The sequence below is a fragment of the Nicotiana attenuata genome, chromosome 7 (genome assembly GCF_001879085.1).
Source record: "Nicotiana attenuata strain UT chromosome 7, NIATTr2, whole genome shotgun sequence".
Classification (NCBI taxonomy): domain Eukaryota; kingdom Viridiplantae; phylum Streptophyta; class Magnoliopsida; order Solanales; family Solanaceae; genus Nicotiana; species Nicotiana attenuata.
In genome coordinates this window covers 35065566-35088211 of record NC_031995.1, presented here as the reverse complement: position 1 = coordinate 35088211, position 22646 = coordinate 35065566, and the positions used below count along the sequence as shown (strand labels likewise).

The window sequence follows — 22646 nt, the reverse complement described above, 5'->3', positions numbered from 1 at the left end:
CTGGAAGGCAACACTAGAACTGGTGCTGTAGTCAAAGCTGTCTTGAGCTTCTGAAAGCTCGCCTCACAATCATCAGACCAACGGAACGGAGCACCCTTCTATGAAAATCTTGTCAAAGGTGCTGTAATGAATGAGAAGCCCTCTACAAACCGGCGATAATAACCTGATAACCCCAAGAAACTCCTGATCTCAGTCGCCGAAGTGGGACGAGGCCAGCTCTGTACTGCCTCAATCTTCTTGGAATCTACCTTAGTACCCTCGCCTGATACAACATGCCCCAAGAGTTCCACATAATCTAGCAAAAACTCACACTTGGAGAACTTAGCATATAGTTGTTGTTCCCGCAAGGTCTAAAGTACCACTCTCAAATGTTGCTCGTGCTCCTCCATGCTATGAGAGCAGATCAAAATGTCAGCAATGAAGACAATGACAAATGAATCAATATAAGGCCTAAACACCCTATTCATCAAATCCATAAATGCCGCTGGGGCGTTAGTCAAGCCGAAGGACATCACTAGAAACTCATAATGGCTGTATCTGGTACAGAAAGCAGTCTTCGGAACATCCGAGTCTCGAATCTTCAACTGATGATACCCTGATCTCAAGTCGATGTCAGAAAACACCCTAGCACCCTACAAATGGTCAAACAAATCATCAATATGCAGCAACTGGTACTTGTTCTTTATGGTAAATGTGTTCAACTGGCGGTTGTGAGCACGTGATTTTTGCCCTATACGAAATACTCCTATAAAATCTCAAGAAAATAGATTTCTCTTAGTTATTTGCCATTTTTAGGAATTTTGGTAGAATTTTATTTAATTGTTTGCATTTTGTGCATGTTTATGATTTATTTAAATCATGAAAAATACCAAAAAAAATATCACGCATGGCATTAGACTTTATTTTTACATTTTTAGAATTAATCAGTAATCATTTGCTTTATAAAAATCTGAAAATCACAAAAATAGCTCATTTTACATTTTTTGTCTCTTAATTTTGATTTATTGATTTTCCACTTTTAATATAGATTTAAGTGAGGTTTATAATTTTTATAATTCGTTAATTAGTTTAATTTCACATTTTTAGATAATCCAGGATTTTAGTTTTAAGATTTTTAATTAAAGAAAAAGAAAAGAAAAGGAAATTAGAAATAAAGCACCTTTAATTCAGCCCAAAGATTTCCTCCCTTAAAAATAATCACCCAAGCCCAAACACAATACCCAATCTCCCTACCCAAACCTATTAGCCCAAAACTCATACTCTTCCAATTAAAACCTAGACCTAGACCCATATAGATAAGATTAGGCTACACATGAAGAGGAGAGTTTTTAGACCCCAACCCCTATCAAAAAATGGCGGATCCTTTTCCTCTATTCTTCATCCTATTGAAGAACCAAAATGAAGAACAGACCTTCATCGAAGAACCAGACCCCTAATCTTTTTCCCCTTTCTTCGAAGAAGCAGCACTGCTGCTGATTTCTTTTTCTTCGTTTCCAGAAATAAACAGAAAGGTCAAACCCCTCCAGCTCCCTTCAACTGCTTCTGCTTCATTTTTCTGAAACACACACGCCTAAGCTGCTGGAAGAAGAAGCGTGCACTTCAAAATTTAAGACCGAAAAAACCAAAAAGAAAAGATAACGAAAAGCCATAAAAAAAGGGGCGAACAGTAGCGTGAAGGTTCATTTCAGATTCAAATGGTTCAGAATCTCTCTTCCTTTGGTTTTGGGCTTGATTTTTTATGGAGTTCAAGTGAATTGTTGAGCTGTATTGTTGCTGCTCGTGGCTGCTGGTCCTTGCTTCGCGATTTGCGTTGATGTAGCACTGCTGTCTCTGCTGTTTGGCTCGCAAAATAGCAGCTGAATTCCCTTCAGCGCCTTTTCTGCCGCTCTATCGATTGTTTCAAGGTTTATTTGTCGAAGTAATTATAGGTATTTTGCTTCCTGCTCTCTTATGATTTTCTGAAATGTATGGACTTTTATGACAATATGATTTGTTTTGATGACGAAATTGAATCTTAGTTTATTGAATCCTGCTGTCAGTTAGTTTGTAATTCTTTAAAATTGAGTCCTGTTAATCAGAACAGAAGTGTATTTGTATGATACTGTGAAGTTTAGTCACTGCAGGGGCTGATCATTTAGCAGCTGCGATCACTAGTTGGTCACATTTGTGAATTGAAGACAACACACTCATGCTAAGTGATTCAAATGTCCTATGGTTTTTTTCCCTATTCTTGTTTCTCTGTGTGAATGTTTGATAAGCTTCTTATGATTAGCTGCGATCTTATTTGTATTCAAAGATCTAAATGAATTCTCGTATAACTAGCAGGTAGTGTGATAAAATTGGAATTCTAGTGAAAAGTCAATTGAAGTTTTATGTGTCAATAGAACATTTTTTTTGTAATTTCAAGCATTGAAAGTGTATTGCGTGATTGTCAGTATAATCATTTAAGTTGACTATTCATGCACCTAAGAAATGCTGAATTGGGTTTAGTTCTTGTACAAGTCATTTGTGTATTCTGGCTCATGTAATATTGCTATACAATTGTCTCATGATATCATCAGTTTTTTTTTTATTTTGATTTGAGAATATAAAGTGTATATGGATTTTTTTGGAATTCAGAATCTATGTTGGTAAACTCCATTTGATGTACATGTCAAAATTTAATCTTTACACATCTATCCGCATTGACCTTCCATAACTCAACGGCCTTGCAATAATCTCAAACTTAGAAAGAAATAAATATGAACATCCTTAGTTTGCTTTAGTAGAGTGCAATCTTTTTGAATAATTCGAGGCGTACCCTTTAGCAAATTTTCATGGACCTCGCAAAGTTAAAAACGCGTAGTTGCTTTAGGCGCGTTATTTTAATAATATTACTTTCCTAAACTCGGCTGTGCATTTCATGTGACCCAAATCCAAATCTCAATAACGTTGAATAAAATGTGTTTCGAATTGCGGGTGCATTTCATGTAACGTGAGATTCAAAATAAACCGGTGACTTGGGACACCAAATAAACTATCCCAAGTGGCAACTCTGATAAATAAATAATCCTATTTCGAATAATGTCACTTAAAGTGGAAAACTCCCTTATATACTACCTTCGGGTGTGTAAAAAAGGAGGTGTGACAGCTCTGGCTAACCCGTGTACCTTCCCGGCATAACCCGAGGACTTTTTTTTCTTTTCTGGCATAAGCCGATGAACTTTCCCGGCATAACCCGAGGACCTTTTTCTTTTCCGGCATAACCCGATGAACTTTTTCGGCATAACCCGTGGACCTCCCTAGCATAACCCAGGGACCTTTTTTTCTTTTTTTTCCCTAGCATAACCCGTGGACCTCCCCTGCATAACCCGAGGGCCTTTTTTTCTTTTCCGGCATAACCCGATGACTTTCCCGGCATAACCCGTGGACCTCCCCGGCATAACCCGAGGACCTTTTTCTTTTTTTTTTCTGGCATAACCCGTGGACCTCCCCGGTATAACCCGAGGACCTTTTTCTTTTTCCGGCATAACCCAAGGACCTTTTTACCTTTTCCGGCATAACCCAGTCATTTTCCAGCATAACCTGGAAATCTTTCCAATTTAAGGCCCAATCCTTGAGTTGGGTTTTAGACATAGGACCTCCATTCCCTAGTCGCCTTTTACCAACATTAGGGATCCAATCCTTTAGTTGAGTTTTTAGACATAGGGTCTCCATTCCCTAGTCGCCTTTTACCAACATTAGGGCTCCAATCCCTGAGTTGAGTTTTTAGACATAGGGCATCCATTCGCTAGTCGCCTTTTTGCCAACATTAGGGCTCCAATCCCTGAGTTGAGATTTTTAGACATAGGGCCTCCATTCCCTAGTCGCCTTTTTGCCAACATTAGGGCTCCAATCCCTAAGTTGAGATTTTTAGACACAGGGCCTCCATTCCCTAGTGTAACGCCTCGGAAAATTTTTGAAGTGCTATTAAGAAAATTGATATGCGATAATTATATTATTTTGTCTGCGAACGAGGACTATTAATATGATGGATATCAATTGGATATGATAATAAGTGTACGGGGCATATTATATGTGATTTGGGGTCTAGAGAGAGGCCTAAGTCCAAGCCAAGTTGAAAAGTTTCATTTTAGACGAAAGTTTCGAATGAGCAGCACAAGACCAAGCTTTGGACAAGAATATCTGAATAAATATAAGGATTTATGTGATGAACAACCTATCAATTGAAAGATTTTCGAATCTAGTTTCTACCGCTTCAAAGCGTTTGTCATTCGGACACTCCTACAAGAAGTTATGACCAAATTACCAAAAGCAGCGCAGAATTTTACACTATCGCGGCGCCCTATGCGGTGCCCCATGCGGCGGGTGGCAGTACAAAAACGGGTTTTTAAGACCCGAACTCCATTTCATTTAACTCGTTTGGGGTTTGTTATTTTGGGGTTTTCTGGAGCTTTTAGAGAGAGGGAAGAGCAATTCTAGAGAGAGGAAGAAGCTCAAGTGCCTTGTTCATCAAAAAATGTTGTCCAATCCTTGAAATCCATCAAGAAATCCCTCAAGTTCTTCATCAAAGAGGTAAGGTTCTATACCCTAATCTTCAATTTCGTTTTTGGGTGATTGTTGAGTAAGAATTCATGTGAAAACTAGAGATTATGTCACTTGCGGTCATTGTTAGTCAATAATATGGGATTATCATCAAATATCCTGACTAGATTACTTGTTTTTGGAGTGAAATCCGAAGGTTTGGGGCCTAGGGATTTGAAATTTGATTTGGGGATTTGAGGGACCATTTGAGGTCGGATATGAGAACTTTTGGTACGTATGAACTCGTGAGGAGATAAGGAATCTATTGGTGTAAAAATTTCTGAGTTTCGAGAAATGAGCCTGGGGCTCGGGTTTTGGTAATTTCGGGGTTTGTTGTAACGACCCGGCCGGTCGTTTTTGGAATTTACACCCCGATCCCTCATTAATTGCTTCCCCTAAGTTCATTTCTTCTATTTTAGTATGCCGGGACGTTCGGTGTTAGGATTCAGAGTGTTTTGGGACACTTAGTCCCTAAATGAGAGCTTAAGTGTTGAAAAATGGTCCGTAATCGGAACAGTGTGAAGACGACCTCAGAATGGAAATCTGATGGTTCCATTAGTTCTGTTAGGTGATTTCGGGGTTGGGAGCGTGTTTGGAATGTATTTTGGAAGTCCGTAGCTCATTTAGGCTTGAAATGCCGAAGTTTGAATTTTTGAAGTTTCCGGTCCGATAGTGAGTTTTTGGTCCGAGGGTCGGATTGGAATTCCCGAAGTTGCAGTAGTTCCGTCATGTCATTTGGGATGTGTGTGTGAAATTTCAGGTCATTCGGACGAGGTTTGGTTAGGTTTTTGATCGAAAGCGTGTTTGGTTGGAATTTGAGGTTCTTAGACTTGAATCTTTGATTAATTCGGGTTTCCGGTGTTGTTTTAGGAGTTTTAAGGATTGGTACAAGTTTGAATAAGGTATTAGGTGGTATTGGTGCTTTTAGTCGAGGTCCCCGGGGCCTCGGGATGACTTCGGGTGGTTGACGGAAGATTTTGGAGTTGAATGAATAGCTGAAGGATTCTGTAATCTAGCATTTTCGCTTCTACGACTTGGGAACCGCAGAAGCGGAGCCGCAGAAGCGGCTAGACCGCCACAGGAGCGGAATTAGAGTGTCCCTTTCAGTTTCCGCAGGTGCGGAAGTTTAACCGCCGAAGCGATTACGCACCTGCGAGATAGTAGTCGCAGGTGCGGTCCTTGGAATTTTGTTTGAAACCGCAGAAGCGGTAATGAATCCGCATAAGCGGCAATCGGAGGTGCGGTGAAGGGCCGCAGAAGCGGAAATCTTGACTTTAATGAAGAACCGCAGAAGCGACTCGTGGTCCGCAGAAGCGGGACCGCAGAAGCGGTCCCTTGTCCGCAGAAGCGGAAACCCCTGGACAGAAATAGAGATGTCGAGGGTTTGAGTTCATAAGTTGCAAAATCAATTGAGAGCTCGGTTTAAGGCGATTTTGAGTGGGATTTGAAGTGAAGATCACTGGGTAACGTTTCTTTGGTCCCTTCTTGTTATATTTCATCATTATATAGTTAAATACATCATGGGAATTCGAATTTAGGATCAAAAATTTGATAATTTGGGGTAAAACTTCATCGGCTAAATTATTGAGTTTTGAGTGAGCATTTGACCTCCGATTTTGGAGATTTTTATATGGTTAGACTCGTGAGAGTACGAGTGTTCTGAAAATGTGAAAATTATTCGATTCCGAGGCGTTGGCCTGAAGGGCATTTTGGTTATTTCACCTAATTTTACGCCGTAGCTTTGAATTTATTAGCGGAATCAGTTGTTTGCAATATTATTTACGATATGTAATTGAGTGGAATAGATTTGGGCCATTTGGAGTCGGATACTCGTGGCAAAGGCATGGTTTCGATTGATATTGAGCCGGTTCGAGGTAAGTGGCTTGTCTAACCTTGTGTGGGGGACCTTTCCCCTTAGGATTTGTTATTTGTTGATTTGAGTGCCTTGTACGCGAGGTGACGAGCGCGTACTTGAGCCAATTGTTGAAAAACCGGTTTTCTTAAGATATTGAGATTGAGTTCCTTTCATATTTTCTTTATTCTACTTGCAATTATAACATGTGCTAGATTAGGGAAGCATGTTTAGTTGATTTAACTTGCCTAATTGCTTAAGTTGCCTTGACTGTACTACGTGAAGCATGCAAGGCCAGTACTACCTGTTGCTTGCCTTTTGTACTTCGTTTCTGTGTACCTTCTGGTTTTGATTGCGCATTTACATTGGGACTACGGATGTGGGATTCCGGTAGCTCCCCCCCTTGTTTGTTTACTTTGGGACTGCGGGTTCGATTCCCGATAGATCCCCCTGCACTTTTACTTTGGGACTGCAGGTTAGATTCCCGATAGATCCCCCCTACACTTTTACTTTGGGACTGCGGGTTCGATTCCCGATAGATCCCCCTGCACATTGATGGTTGGACTACGGGACGGTATCCCGGGAGATCCTTCGAATGTACACATATGATGGACTACGGGACGGTATCCCGGGAGATCCACTGGACAGTTGAGAAAAAAAAGGGGCTAAAGGACGGTATCCTGGGAGACCCTCATTGTTATCATTGGTATTGAGATGTGTTTACTCTGTGTTTATTCTGTACTTATTATATCTGTCAGATTTTTATACTGTTAAATTATTATTATTATTATTATATTTTGTCTCAGTAGGGCCCTGACCTTCCTCGTCACTACCCAACCGAGGTTAGGCTTGGAACTTACTGAGCACCGCTATGGTGTACTCATGCCCTTCCTGCGCATGTTTTTCATATGCAGATCATTCAGGTACCTCCACTCAGGCGCACTATCAGTGAGGCAGGAGGACTACGGAGACTTCGAGGTGGATCTGTTGCGTCCGCAGACCGACGAGTCTCCCTCTTACTCTATCTTTAGTACTTAGTTTTCCTTCTTTCGGTTGTTAGAAATCTGGAGTTTGGAACCTTTACTATACACTTCTGTAGCCTGTGTTGCCCGTGAGTTTCTGGGTTTTTGGGAATTGTTTTAGACTTGTGATATTGAGTTGTACTTGCCAAGCGGCATTCAGTACAGCTTCCTTTAGATATTTGATTTGATTTTCTCTATTTTTTCGCAATTATTATATTTCCGCAAATGTTAGCCTTACCTGGTCATGGGGACCAGGTGCCGTCATGACATGTTCACGGTTGGTGAACTAGGGTCGTGACAAGTTGGTATCAGAGCAGATTTATTGTTACTCGGTATGGTGGATTTTGACATTATTCTGGGCATGCGTTTTGGGAAGAAAGGAAAGTTGAGTCCGAGAATTATTGGCCCTTTTGAGATCTTGAGGCGAGTTGGGGAGGTTGCCTATGAGCTTGCCTTACCTCCCAGTTTGGCCGGAGTTCACCCGGTATTTCATGTTTCGATGCTCCGGAGATATCACGGGGATCCGTCGCATGTGTTGGATTTCAGTTCAGTCCAGCTGGACAAGGATCTATCCTATGTTGAGGAGCCAGTGGCTATTTTGGACAGATAGATCAGGAAGTTGAGGTCATAGAACATCTCTTCAGTGAAGGTTCAGTAGCGGGGTCAGCCGGCCGAGGAGGCGACTTGGGAGACCGAGCAGGATATGCGCAGCCAGTACCCTCATCTTTTCTCTACCTCAGGTATGTTCTCTATGCTCGTTCGAGGACGAACGAATGTTTAAGTGTAGGAGGATGTAATGATTCGGCTGGTCGTTTTTGGAATTTACACCCCGATCCCCCAATAACTGCTTCCCCTAAGTTCATTTCTGCTATTTTGGTATGCCGGGACATTCGGTGTTAGGATTCGGAGTGTTTTGGGACAATTAGTCCCTAAATGAGAGCTTAAGTGTTAAAAAATGGTCCATAATCGGAACAGTGTGAAGACGACCTCGGAATGGAAATCTGATGGTTCTGTTAGTTCCGTTAGGTGATTTCGGGGTTGGGAGCGTGTTCGGAATGTATTTTTGAAGTCCATAGCTCATTTAGGCTTGAAATGCCGAAGTTTGAATTTTTTAAGTTTCCGGTCCGATAGTGAGTTTTTGGTACGAGAGTCGGATTGGAATTCCGGAAGTTACAGTTGTTCCGTCATGTCATTTGGGATGTGTGTGCGAAATTTCAGGTCATTCGGACGAGGTTTGGTTAGGTTTTTGATCGAAAGCGTGTTTGGTTGGAATTTGAGGTTCTTAGACTTGAATCTTTGATTAATTCGGGTTTCCAGTGTTGTTTTAGTTGTTTTAAGGATTGGTACAAGTTTGAATAAGGTATTAGGTGGTATTGGTGCTTTTAGTCGAGGTCCCGGGGGCCTCGGGATGACTTCGTGTGGTTGACGGAAGATTTTGGAGTTGAATGAATAGCTGAAGGATTCTGTCATCTGGCATTTCCGCTTCTGCGGCTTGGGAACCGCAGAAGCGGAGCCACAGAAGCGGCTAGACCGCCGCAGGAGCGGAATTCGAGTGTCCCTTTCAGTTTCCGCAGGTGCGGAAGTTTAACCGCAGAAGCGGTTACGCACCTGCGAGATAGTAGTCGCGAGTGCGGTCCTTGGAATTTTGTTTGAAACCGCAGAAGCGGTAATGAATCCGCATAAGCGGCAACCGCAGGTGCGGTGAAGGGCCGCAGAAGCGAAAATCTTGACTTTAATGAAGAACCGCAGAAGCGGCTCGTGGTCCGCAGAAGCGGGACCGCAGAAGCGGTCCCTTGTCCGCAGAAGCGGAAACCCCTGGACAGAAATAGAGATGTCGAGGGTTTGAGTTCATAAGTTGCAAAATCAATTGAGAGCTCGGTTTAAGGCGATTTTGAGTGGGATTTGAAGTGAAGATCACTGGGTAACGTTTCTTTGGTCCCTTCTTGTTATATTTCATCATTACATAGTTAAATACATCATTGGAAGTCGAATTTAGGATCAAAAGTTGGGTAAAACTTCATACACCAAACTATTGGGTTTAGAAGGGGCATTTGACCTCCGATTTGGGAGATTTTTATATGGTTAGACTCGTGAGAGTACGAGGGTTCTGAAAATGTGAAAATTATTCGATTCCGAGACGTTGGCAGGAGGGGTGTTTTGGTCATTTTACCTATTTTTGCGCCCTAGCTGTAAATTTATTAGCGGAATTAGTTGTTTGCAATATTATTTACGATATGTAATTGAATTGAATAGATTTGGGCCATTTGGAGTCGGATACTCGTGGCAAAGGCATGGTTTCGATTGATATTGAGCCGGTTTGAGGTAAGTGGCTTGTCTAACCTTGTGTGGGGGACCTTTCCCCTTAGGATTTGTAATTTGTTGATTTGAGTGCCTTGTACGCGAGGTGACGAGACTTGAGCTAATTGTTGAAAAACCCGTTTTCTTAAGATATTGAGATTGAGTTCCTTTCATATTTTCTTTATTCTACTTGCAATTATAACATGTGCTAGATTAGGGAAGCATGTTTAGTTGATTTAACTTGCCTAATTGCTTAAGTTGCCTTGAGTGTATTACGTGAAGCATGCTAGGCCAGTACTACCTGTTGCTTGCCTTTTGTACTTTGTTTCTGTGTACCTTCTGGTTGTGATTGCGCATTTACATTGGGACTACGGATGTGGGATTCCGGTAGCTCCCCCCCTTGTTTGTTTACTTTGGGACTGCGGGTTCGATTCCCGATAGATCCCCCTGCACTTTTACTTTGGGACTGCGGGTTAGATTCCCGATAGATCCCCCCTGCACTTTTACTTTGGGACTGCGGGTTTGATTCCCGATAGATCCCCCTGCACATTGATGGTTGGACTACGGGACGGTATCCCGGGAGATCCTTCGGATGTACACATATGATGGACTAAGGGCCGGGAGATCCACTGGACAGTTGAGAAAAAAAAGGGGCTACAGGACGGTATCCTGGGAGACCCTCATTGTTATCATTGGTATTGAGCTGTGTTTATTCTGTGTTTATTCTGTACTCATGTAGTTGTTATAGCCTCGTTGACTTGTCTTATCTCACTGCTGTACTTATTATATCTGTCAGATTTTTATACTGTTAAATTATTATTATTATTATATTTTGTCTCAGTAGGGCCCTGACCTTCCTCGTCACTACCCAACCGAGGTTAGGCTTGGCACTTACTGAGCACCGCTGTGGTGTACTCATGCCCTTCCTGCGCATGTTTTTCATGTGCAGATCATTCAGGTACCTCCACTCAGGCGCACTATCAGTGAGGCAGGAGGACTACGGAGACTTCGAGGTGGATCTGCTGCGTCCGCAGACCGACGAGTCTCCCTCTTACTCTATCTTTAGTCCTTAGTTTTCCTTCTTTCGGTTGTTAGAAATTCTAGAGTTTGGAACCTTTACTATACACTTCTGTAGCATGTGTTGCCCGTGAGTTTCCGGGTTTTGGGAATTGTTTAGACTTGTGATATTGAGTTGTACTTGCCAAGCGGCATTCAGTACAGCTTCCTTTAGATATTTGATTTGATTTTCTCTATTTTTCCGCAATTATTATATTTCCGCAAATGTTAGGCTTACCTGGTCATGGGGGCCAGGTGCCGTCATGACATGTTCACGGTTGGTGAACTAGGGTCGTGACAAGTTGGTATCAGAGCAGATTTATTGTTACTCGGTATGGTGGATTTTGACATTATTCTGGGCATGCGTTTTGGGAAAAAAGGAAAGTTGAGTCCGAGAATTATTGGCCCTTTTGAGATCTTGAGGCGAGTTGGGGAGGTTGCCTATGAGCTTGCCTTACCTCCCAGTTTGGCCGGAGTTCACCTGGTATTTCATGTTTCGATGCTCCGGAGATATCACGGGGATCCGTCGCATGTGTTGGATTTCAGTTCAGTCCAGCTGGACAAGGATCTATCCTATGTTGAGGAGCCAGTGGCTATTTTGGACAGATAGATCAGGAAGTAGAGGTCATAGAACATCTCTTCAGTGAAGGTTCAGTAGCGGGGTCAGCCGGTCGAGGAGGCGACTTGGGAGACCGAGCAGGATATGCGCAGCCAGTACCCTCATCTTTTCTCTACCTCAGGTATGTTCTCTATGCTCGTTCGAGGACGAACGAATGTTTAAGTGTAGGAGGATGTAACGACCCGGCCGGTCGTTTTTGGAATTTACACCTCGATCCCCCATTAACTGCTTCCCCTAAGTCCATTTCTGCTATTTTGGTATGCCGAGACATTCGGTGTTAGGATTCTGAGTGTTTTGGGGCACTTAGTCCCTAAATGAGAGCTTAAGTGTTGAAAAATGGTCCGCAATCTGAACAGTGTCAAGACGACCTCGGAATGGAAATCTGATGGTTCCGTTAGTTCCGTTAGGTGATTTCGGGGTTGGGAGCATGTTCAGAATGTATTTTGGAAGTCCGTAGCTCATTTAGGCTTGAAATGCCGAAGTTTGAATTTTTGAAGTTTCCGGTGCGATAGTGAGTTTTTTGTCCGAGGGTCGGATTGGAATTCCGGAAGTTACAGTAGTTCCGTCATGTCATTTGGGATGTGTGTGCAAAATTTCAGGTCATTCGGACGAGGTTTGATTAGGTTTTTGATCGAAAGAGTGTTTGGTTGGAATTTGAGGTTCTTAGACTTGAATCTTTGATTAATTCGGGTTTCCGGTGTTGTTTTAGGTGTTTTAAGGATTGGTACAAGTTTGAATAAGGTATTAGGTGGTATTGGTGCTTTTATTCGAGGTCCCGGGGGCCTCGGGATGACTTCGGGTGGTTGACGGAAGATTTTGGAGTTGAATGAATAGCTGAAGGATTCTGTCATCTGGCATTTCCACTTCTGCGGCTTTGGAACCGCAGAAGCGGAGCCGCAGAAGCGGCTAGACTGCCGCAGGAGCAGAATTCGAGTGTTCCTTTCAGTTTCCGCAGGTGCGGAAGTTTAACCGCAGAAGCGGTTATGCACCTGCGAGATAGTAGTCGCGAGTGCGGTCCTTGGAATTTTGTTTGAAACCGCAGAAGCGATAATGAATCCGCATAAGCGGCAACCGCAGGTGCGGTAAAGGGCCGCAGAAGCGGTTTAATGAAGAACCGTAGAAGCGGCTCGTGGTGCGCAGAAGCGGGACCGCAGAAGCGGTCCCATGTCCGCAGAAGCGGAAACCCCTGGACAGAAATAGAGATGTCGAGGGTTTGAGTTCATAAGTTGCAAAATCAATTGAGAGCTCGGTTTAAGGCGATTTTGAGTGGGATTTGAAGTGAAGATCACTGGGTAACGTTTCTTTGGTCCCTTCTTGTTATATTTCATCATTACATAGTTAAATTCATCATTGGAACTCGAATTTAGGATCAAAAGTTGGTTAATTTGGGGTAAAACTTCATACACCAAACTATTGGGTTTTGAGGGGGCATTTGACCTCCGATTTGGGAGTTTTTTATATGGTTAGACTCGTGAGAGTACGAGGGTTCTGGAAATGTGAAAATTATTCGATTCCGAGATGTTGGCTGGAGGGGCGTTTTGGTCATTGTACCTATTTTTGTGCCCTAGCTGTAAATTTATTAGCGGAATCAGTTGTTTGCAATATTATTTACGATATGTAATTGAATTGAATAGATTTGGGCCATTTGGAGTCGGATACTCGTGGCAAAGGCGTGGTTTCTATTGATATTGAGCCGGTTCGAGGTAAGTGGCTTGTCTAACCTTGTGCGGGGGACCTTGCCCCTTAGGATTTGTTATTTGTTGATTTGAGTGCCTTGTACGCGAGGTGACGAGCGCGTACTTGAGCCAATTGTTGAAAATCCGATTTTCTTAAGATATTGAGATTGAGTTCCTTTCATATTTGTTTTATTCTACTTGCAATTTAACTTGTGCTAGATTAGGGAAGCATATTTAGTTGATTTAACTTGCCTAATTGCTTAAGTTGCCTTGACTGTACTACGTGAAGCATGCTAGGCCAGTACTACCTGTTGCTTGCCTTTTGTACTTCGTTTCTGTGTACCTTCTGGTTGTGATTGCGCATTTACATTGGGACTACGAAAGTGGGATTCCGGTAGCTCCCCCCTTGTTTGTTTACTTTGGGACTGCGGGTACGATTCCCGATAGATCTCCCTGCACTTTTACTTTGGGATTGCGGGTTAGATTCCTGATAGATCCCCCCTGCACTTTTACTTTGGGACTGCGGGTTCGATTCCCGATAGATCCCCCTGCACATTGATGGTTGGACTACGGGACGGTATCCCGGGAGATCCTTCGGATGTACACATATGATGGACTACGGGACGGTATCCCGGGAGATCCACTGGACAATTGAGAAAAAAAAAGGGGCTACAGGACAGTATCCTGGGAGACCCTCATTGTTATCATTGGTATTGAGCTGTGTTTACTCTGTGCTTATTCTGTACTCGTGTAGTTGTTATTGACTCGTTGACTTGTCATATCTCACTGCTGTACTTATTATATCTGTCAGATTTTTATACTGTTAAATTATTATTATTATTATATTTTGTCTCAGTAGGGCCCTGACCTTCCTCGTCACTACCCAACCGAGGTTAGGCTTGGCACTTACTGAGCACCGCTGTGGTGTACTCATGCCCTTCCTGCGCATGTTTTTCATGTGCAGATCATTCAGGTACCTCCACTCAGGCGCACTATCAGTGAGGCAGGAGGACTACGGAGACTTCGAGGTGGATCTGCTGCATCCGCAGACCGACAAGTCTCCCTCTTACTCTATCTTTAGTACTTAGTTTTCCTTCTTTCGGTTGTTAGAAATTCTGGAGTTTGGAACCTTTACTATTCACTTCTGTAGCCTGTGTTGCCCGTGAGTTTCCAGGTTTTGGGAATTGTTTTAGACTTGTGATATTGAGTTGTACTTGCCAAGCGGCATGCAGTACAGCTTCCTTTAGATATTTGATTTGATTTTCTCTATTTTTCCGCAATTATTATATTTCCGCAAATATTAGGCTTACCTGGTCATGGGGACCAGGTGCCGTCATGACATGTTCACGGTTGGTGAACTAGGGTCGTGACATTTGTGCCCGTAATTGATTGTTTTTGCTTGGGCATTGTTCCCTTAGCATATTGTGATGTATTCGCTCTGATTTTGGATAGATTCGACACGCGTGGAGGCCGATTTGAGGGGCAAGGCGTCGCGAGCTAGAGATTTCGCCGGTTCGAGGTGAGTAATGATTGTAAATGATATCCTGAGGGTTTGAAACCCCGGATTTCACAACGTAGTGCTATATTGAGGTGACTTGCATGCCGGTTAGCGAGCGTGGGGTAGAGCACCGTTGAGGGATTGAGGCTTGGTTCGTCCCGATTGACGATTTTACCACGTATTTGACTGAAACTTATTTGTTATTATCATGATTTGGGCTGATTGCCATATTTGGGCTTCGTGCCAATTATCTGAACCCTTCGGGTATTTTTATTACTGTTTCCTCACTGTTTTGATATACTACTTGAACTCGGTCTTGTTGATTATACTGTTTTACAAACTCAGCCGCTTTAATTGAACTTGAGACTTAAATGATATTTTCCACTGTTGTTTGGGCTGAGCACTACTATTTATTTGATGCCCGAGGGGCTTATGATATTTTCTGGACTGAGTGAGCCCGAGGGCCATATGTGAGGATATGTTGAGTGACGTGAGGAGGCTTTCAGGCCTTGTGAGTGATGTGAGGAGGCTTTCAGGCCTTGTGAGTGATGTGAGGAGGCTTTCGGGCCTTATGAGTGATGTGAGAAGGCTTTCAGGCCTTACTTTATATGCCACGAGGTGGCTTGATATTGCGCTTGGGCCGTAAGGGGCCCCTCCCGGAGTCTGCACACCCCCAGTGAGCGCCCTCGACGAGATATGGATCGGGTTGCACGCCACAGCAGTTACTATATGATACTGTTCTGAGAGTGATCTGAGAGAGAGAGCCCGAGGGGCTGAGAGTGTTTCTGAGAGTGAGCCCGAGGGGCTGGTACTGTTTGCAGATATTGCCCGAGGGGCGAACTTTTATGTGCTCATCTTGCATATTTACTTGTCTTTTTACCTGTTATACTGTGGTATTTGTGCCCGAGGGGCGGATTTTTCTGTGCTTATCAGCACTAACTGTTTTGAAATCGTTTCGTAACTGTTGAAAGATCATTTTTAAAAGAGGTTTAAACTGAGCCAATATATTTCCAAAGATTTCGTTTTCTCAAAGGATTGTACCCTGCTTCTATACAGCATGTTGGTTGCTTTACGTGATTTCTTACTACTCAGTTGTTATTTACCTTTATTACTCACTGAGTTGGAGTACTCACTTTACTCCCTGCACCTCGTGTGCAGTTGCAGGTATTTATTCGCCCGGTAGCGGGTATTGGCTGTTTGGAAGCAGAGCTGTAGTAGTTTATTGAGGTGACTGCCAGTGTTCGCAGCACCGTTTCTTTCTATGTTATTCATTATTCCTGTTTAGTGTATTTCTAAACTTGTAAAAGTAATTACATTCTTATAGATGCTCGTGACTTGTGACACCCCGATTAGGGCTGTGGTGGGTTGTATTTCCGCTAATTAATATTATTAAGTCATATTTAATCTGTTTATTCATGTTTAACTATTTTTGAAAAGACGAGTTGGGTTAGTTGGCTAGCCTCGTCTTCACGAGAGGCGCCATCACGACCAGTGCGGGGTTTGGGTCGTGACAAGTTGGTATCAGAGCCTAGGTTACTAGGTCTCACGAGTCATGAGCAGGTTTAGTAGAGTCTCGCGGATCGGTACGGAGACGTCTGTATTTATCCTCGAGAGGCTGCAGAACCTTTAGGAAAACTTCACATTCTTGGAATTCTTATCGTGCGTCCTTGTTTCAGCTTGAAAGGAAACTCTTGAAATTTCCTTCCACGCGTTCGTATGCGCGCATGATCGCTCAGTATCAGATATAACATATGTGACCCCGTACTCTTTCACTCAACCTCCGCGATATGATCTCTCGGTAGAGCAAGAAAAGGTTGTTAAAAATCTCGAGCAAGAGGAGATTGCTTGGAAGATGAAGAGCCTGGAACAAAGCTTGAAAAACATGCAAGGTCTGAGTGGCCAAAAGAGTGTCTCATACTCTGACCTCTGTATGTTTCCCCACGTCCACTTGCCAGTTGGCTTCAAGATGCCAAAATTTGAAAAGTACGACGGGCATGGAGACCGGGTCGCTCATCTGAAACAATACTGTAACCAGTTGAGGGGTGCTGGTGGAGAAGAGGAGCTACTAATGGCCTATTTTGGGGAAAGCCTCACCGAAATCGCTTCTAAGTGGTATACGGATCAAGAAATTGCTCATTGGCACGTGTGGGATGATATGGCCCAAAATTTTGTCCGCCAATTCCAGTATAATGTGGACATCGTTCCCGACAGGAACACTTTGTCCAATTTGAAAAAGAAAATCGCGGAAAGCTTCCGCGAATATGCTGTCAAATGGCGTGAGCAAGCTGCCAGGGTAAAGCCTGGACGAAATTGAAATGGTCACGGTCTTTCTGCAGGCCCAAGAGGCCAACTACTTCCAGAACATGATGTCTGCCATGGGCAAGTCGCTCGCTGAGGCTATCAAAATTGGGGAAATGGTTGAAAGAGGTTTGAAAACAGGGCGGATATTGAGTCATGCTGCCTTTAAGGCCACATCACAGATTGCTTAGAATGGTTCGGAGAGTTTGATGAACAGAAATGGGGTTGATGAAGGAGTCATGATGGTTTCAAGCTTGAGGGGGGCCTGCATGTCATTCAGCCAATCATATGTGCCTCCTATGGCCCCACCACACTATTATCCCCTTCAAGATGTTGCTTATGCCGTGCCACTGCCTCCCTATGCATTGATGAACGTGCAAAATTACCCGCGGCCATAACATTATACACAAAACCGAGCTCCACCTCCCAGAAATGCCCATCCTTACCAAGCTCCATATAATCCTCAACCAAATGATCCCCAATACAATCCTCGCCCAAGAGAGCCTTTCAGAAAGAACCAGTTCACCCCTATTGGTGAATCGTATTCAAGCTTGTTCCAAAAGCTAATCAGTCGAAAACTATTGCAGTCAGTGGCCCCGAACCGGCCAAACCCCGAGTCTCCCTCGCACCGAGCTGATGCTAGATGTGAATACCACCTTGGAGCAGTAGGACACAGTATGGAGGACTGTTGGACCCTCAAAAGGGCAGTTGAAAATTTGATTGAAGCTGAAAGAATTGTTTTTGGGATGAAGAAGCACCTGATGTGATGAACAATATGTTGCCTGCCCAAAACATCGGGCCAACAATCGGAATAATTTGTGAAGAAGAGGAATTTGATCCGGCACTGAAGGCCATTGCATCCATGACCGAAACTGAAGAAAAGCAAAAAAACGGTCGCCAAGCCTGAAATTCCCCATTAGACGGGAGTCTCAGTAGCCAGTCTTGATATCCTTTCTGCGTCCGGATTATCTCAGGGTGTGATCCGGATGTTTTACTTTATTGTCTTACTTTCCGATGTAAACCCTTCTATATTCAAAACTGAAAAAAAAATCAATCAAAAATCAAAAAATCAAATGAAATTAATATTTCATTGTCCAGGAATGTCTCTTTTCTTAATCTTGTCATTTTTTTTATTCTCTTTTTAGTTCTGTTAAATGCAGATTTCAATAACATGACATGCTTGTGGACTTCATGCCCAGATCCCAAAATGCTGTCAGACTTCGAAATAATGAATCAAGAGTCGAAATGCAAAAGAAAATAAGTTTGAGGAAATAAAACAAAGAGTTTGAATAGCTGAAGGAAAATTGGTTCCAGAATTGGAAAGGTCCATACATTACAACAAGAGTACTGCCAAAAGAGTGCGTTGTACTTGGGACACATCGAAGGAAATGTCCCTGAAACAACTGTCAATGCAAATGCAGTGAAAAGGTACTATGTTGGATCCTCCATATAGTTCTAATATTCTCCGGTTGGGATGACGAAGGCTTTCATTCTCGCTACCCAAACACTATCAACCCTTTGCAAACCCTTTGAGCCGGCTCCCATTCTTTGATTGCCCTCTTTGGAATCTGAAAGTGTTATTGAAAAATGAAATGAAAAAAAAGAAAAAAAAAGAAGAAAAAGAAAAGAAAGACACAAAAAGGAAAGGAAGAAAAGACAAAGAAAATGAAAAGAAAAAAAATGGAAAAAAGTGGAAAAAAAAAACAAAATGTTTCCCTGAACTACGTTCGACTTGATTCCAAAAGGATACGTAGGCAGCCTCTCTCTGGGATTCAGTCACTCCAAAATAAAATCCAAAGTCCTCCAAAAAGTGAAACTGGGGCCGGTGTTATAATGGTTCGGCGATGATCCCGCCAAAAAGGTTCCCAAAGTTGTAAGTTAATCCAAATTCTTTTTACCCCAAACCTTGTTCAAGTCCTTCTGATCAATCGACAAAGAGGTTCAAAATGGGAGGATAGAGTTATATGGATCTGATACAACAAGATGAGAGGAATAAAATGAGAGAGTCTTATTGGTGAAAACCCACACGAGCACCGTAAGGCGATGGTAAGTAGAGAAAATCAAAATGAGAGAGTCTTGTTAGTGAAAACCCACACGGGCACTATAAGGCGATGGTGAGAAGAGAAATGAGAAAGGTCAGCTAGTGAAAACCTGCAAAGGGCCCCACTAATCGAAAAGAAGATCCTCACAACCATCGGCATCGACAAAATCCTGGCAAGGTTTCTCGAATTTTAAAGTAGAAGTTGTGATGAATTTCTGAGAGTCGGACGGTTTAAACAGATTAGGCATCCAGTCCAAAAGGCATGTCATGTTCATTGAAGTCCGTATGTACTCCAGATAAGTCCTTCTTTCCTCTTCCCGAAAGGGATACCTCTCGTTTAAATTCATTGTCCTGTCCATTATTTATTTTTCTTTGAATCCCTTTCGGTCTAACTCTATTCCGGAAATGAGACAAAGAAGGGATGGCAAGACTGATTTACAGGGCTTTCGTTTGACACAAGCCAATGTGCAGAAAAGCACCCAGCCTCGTCAGGGGCATCAAGTTGACCCCAACTAGCCATGGCGGCCGATTCTTCGAAATTAAAACTCTTGGAAAGAGAAAATCAAATGGAGCGCCTATAGAGGAAATTGAAGTTGAAAAGGTTGAGTCCCACGTGGCTAACCGCCTCGGCAAAAGTTGAAGAAGCTAAGGTACCCCAAATGCTCTGAAATTGAAGTTGGAAGAAAGAAGCTAGAAAAGAAAGGCCTACAAAGGCAAAATAAAGTTGGAAGAGGTTAAGTCCCACGCGACTAGCCGTTGCAGCAAAGTTTGAGGAGCCAAAAGTTCCCCAATGTCCCGAAGAGAAAAAAAAGAAAAAAAAAGAAAAGGAAGTCAGAAAGGAAAGGCCTACGAAGGCAAAATAAAGTTAAAAAGGTTGAGGTCCACCGACCAATCATCATGACAAAGTCTGGAAAAGCCAGAGTTTTCTCCAGAGACAGAAATGCAATCGGTGTTCAGGAAGCAACCAGTTGCAGTTGAAAGGGCCGAAATCAAGTGATCAAAACAATCAAGGCCACAAAACCAACCACCGCTTTAAACTAACAATTGCTATTTGTTTGAAAAATTTGAAACAGGTGCAATCCAAGCAACTGTGTAAGAAGCAGGTGCAACCAAAAAGGAAAAGAAATGCGCAAGCGCTGAAACAGCTTTGCAGCAAGGAATCAACCCAAAAGGGAAGTTTCCTCCAAGTTCTTTCCAGCATTTTTACTCATTTTCTTAAACTTAAAAAAAATGAAATGAAGAATGATGAAAAAAAAGAGGAAGAAAAATTCCAAAATCATGGTAGCATAGGGCCTCCAATCTCTAGCTCCATCCTTCCAACATAGGGCCCCATTCCTTAGTTACCCCGGCATAACCCGAGTACCTTTTTCCCTTTTCCCCGGCATAACCCGTGGACCTCCCCGGCATAACCCGAGGATCATTTTCCTTTTCTCCCTGGCATAACCCAAGGACCTTTTTTTCTTTTTATCCCGGCATAATCCGTGGACCTCCCTGACATAACCCAAGGACCTTTTTTCTTTTCTCCTGGCATAACCCGTGGACCTCCCTGGCATAACCCAAGGAACTTTTTTCTTTTCTCCCGGCATAACCCGTGGACCTCCCTTGCATAANATGTTATGTGTTTGGGAGCGGACTCTACTTCTCATTCGAGGACAAATGATCCCTAAGTGGGGGAGAATGTAACGCCCCGGAAAATTTTTAAAGTGCTATTAAGAAAATTGATGTGCGCTAGTTATATTATTTTGTCTGCGAACGAGGACTATTAATATGATGGATATCAATTGGATATGATAATAAGTGTACGGGTCATATTATAAGTGATTTGGAGTCTAAAGAGAGGCCTAAGTCCAAGCCAAGTTGAAAAGTTTTATTTTAGATGAAAGTTTCGAATGAGCAGCACAAGACCAAACTTTGGACAAGAATATCTGAATAAATATAAGGATTTATGTGATGAGTAACCTATCAAATGAAAGATTTTCGAATCTAGTTTCTACCGCTTCAAACCGTTCGTTATTCGGACACTCCTACAAGAAGTTATGACCAAATTACCTAAAGCAGCGCAGAATTTTACACTACCGCGGCGCCCCATGCGGCGTGGCAGTACAAAAACGGGTTTTTAAGACCCGAACCCCATTTCATTTAACTCGTTTGGGGTTTGTTATTTTGGGGTTTTCTGGAGCTTTTAGAGAGAGGGAAGAGCAATTCTAGAGAGAGGAAGAAGCTCAAGTGCCTTGTTCATCAAAAAATGTTGTCCAATCCTTGAAATCCAACAAGAAATCCCTCAAGTTCTTCATCAAAGAGGTAAGGTTCTATACCCTAAATCATTTTCGTTTTTGGGTGATTGTTGAGTAACAATTCATGTGAAAACTAGAGATAAGTCACTTGCGGTCATTGTTAGTCAATAATATGAGATTATCATCAAATATCCTGACTAGATTACTTATTTTTGGGGTGAAATCCGAAGGTTTGGGGCCTAGGGATTTGAAATTTGATTTGGGGATTTGAGGGACCATTTGAGGTCGGATTTGAGAACTTTTGGTATGTATGAAATCGTGAGGAGATAAGGAATCTATTGATGTGAAAATTTTTGAGTTTCTAGAAGTGGGCCCGGGGCTCGGGTTTTGGTAATTTCGGGGGTTGTGCCCGTAATTGATTGTTTTCGCTTGGGCTTTGTTCCCTTAGCATATTGTGATGTATTCCTTCTGATTTTGGATAGATTCGACACACGTGGAGGCCGATTTGAGGGGCAAGGCGTCGCGAGCTAGAGATTTCGCCGGTTCGAGGTGAGTAATGATTGTAAATGATATCCTGAGGGTTTGAAACCCTGGATTGCACACCGTAGTGCTATATTGAGGTGACTTGCACAGCGGATAGCGAGCGTGGGGTAGAGCGCCATTGAGGGATTGAGACTTGGTCCGTCCCGATTGACGATTTTACCGCGTATTTGACTGAAACTTATTTGTTATTATCATGATTTGGGCTGATTTCCATATTTGGGCTTCGTGCCAATTATCTGAACCCTTCGGGGATTTTTATCACTGTTTCCTCACTATTTTGATATACTACTTGAACTCGGTCATGTTGATTATACTGTTTTACAAACTCGGCCGCTTTAATTGAACTTGAGACTTAAATGATATTTTCCACTATTGTTTGGGCTGAGCACTACTATTTATTTGATTCCCGAGGGGCTTATGATGTTTTTTGGACTGAGTGAGGCCGAGGGCCATATGTGAGGATATGTTGAGTGACGTGAGGAGGCTTTGAGGCCTTGTGAGTGATGTGAGGAGGCTTTCAGGCCTTGTGAGTGATGTGAGGAGGCTTTGAGGCCTTGTGAGTGATGTGAGGAGGCTTTCAGGACTTATGAGTGATGTGAGAAGGCTTTCAGGCCTTACTTTATATGCCACGAGGTGGCTTGATATTGCGCTTGGGCCGTAAGGGGCCCCTCCCGGAGTCTGCACACCCCTAGTGAGCGCCGTCGACGAGATATGGATCGGGCTGCACGCCGTAGCGGTTACTATATGATACTGTTCTGAGAGTGATCTGAGAGAGAGAGAGCCCGAGGGGCTGAGAGTGTTTCTGAGAATGAGCCCGAGGGGCTGGTACTGTTTTGAGATATTGCCCGAGGGGCGAACTTTTATGTGCTCATCTTGCATATTTACTTGCCTTTTTACCTGTTATACTGTGGTATTGTGCCGATTAGGCGGTATTTTTCGTGTGTCT

The 22646-nt window shown here is 43.0% G+C and overlaps 1 long non-coding RNA gene across 1 annotated transcript; it reads left to right on the top strand.

Moving 5' to 3' along the window:
• LOC109230444 lies at positions 1326-2225 on the top strand. Its single transcript, XR_002068640.1, has 2 exons — positions 1326-1928; positions 2115-2225. It is a non-coding gene; the product is annotated as an uncharacterized LOC109230444 (long non-coding RNA).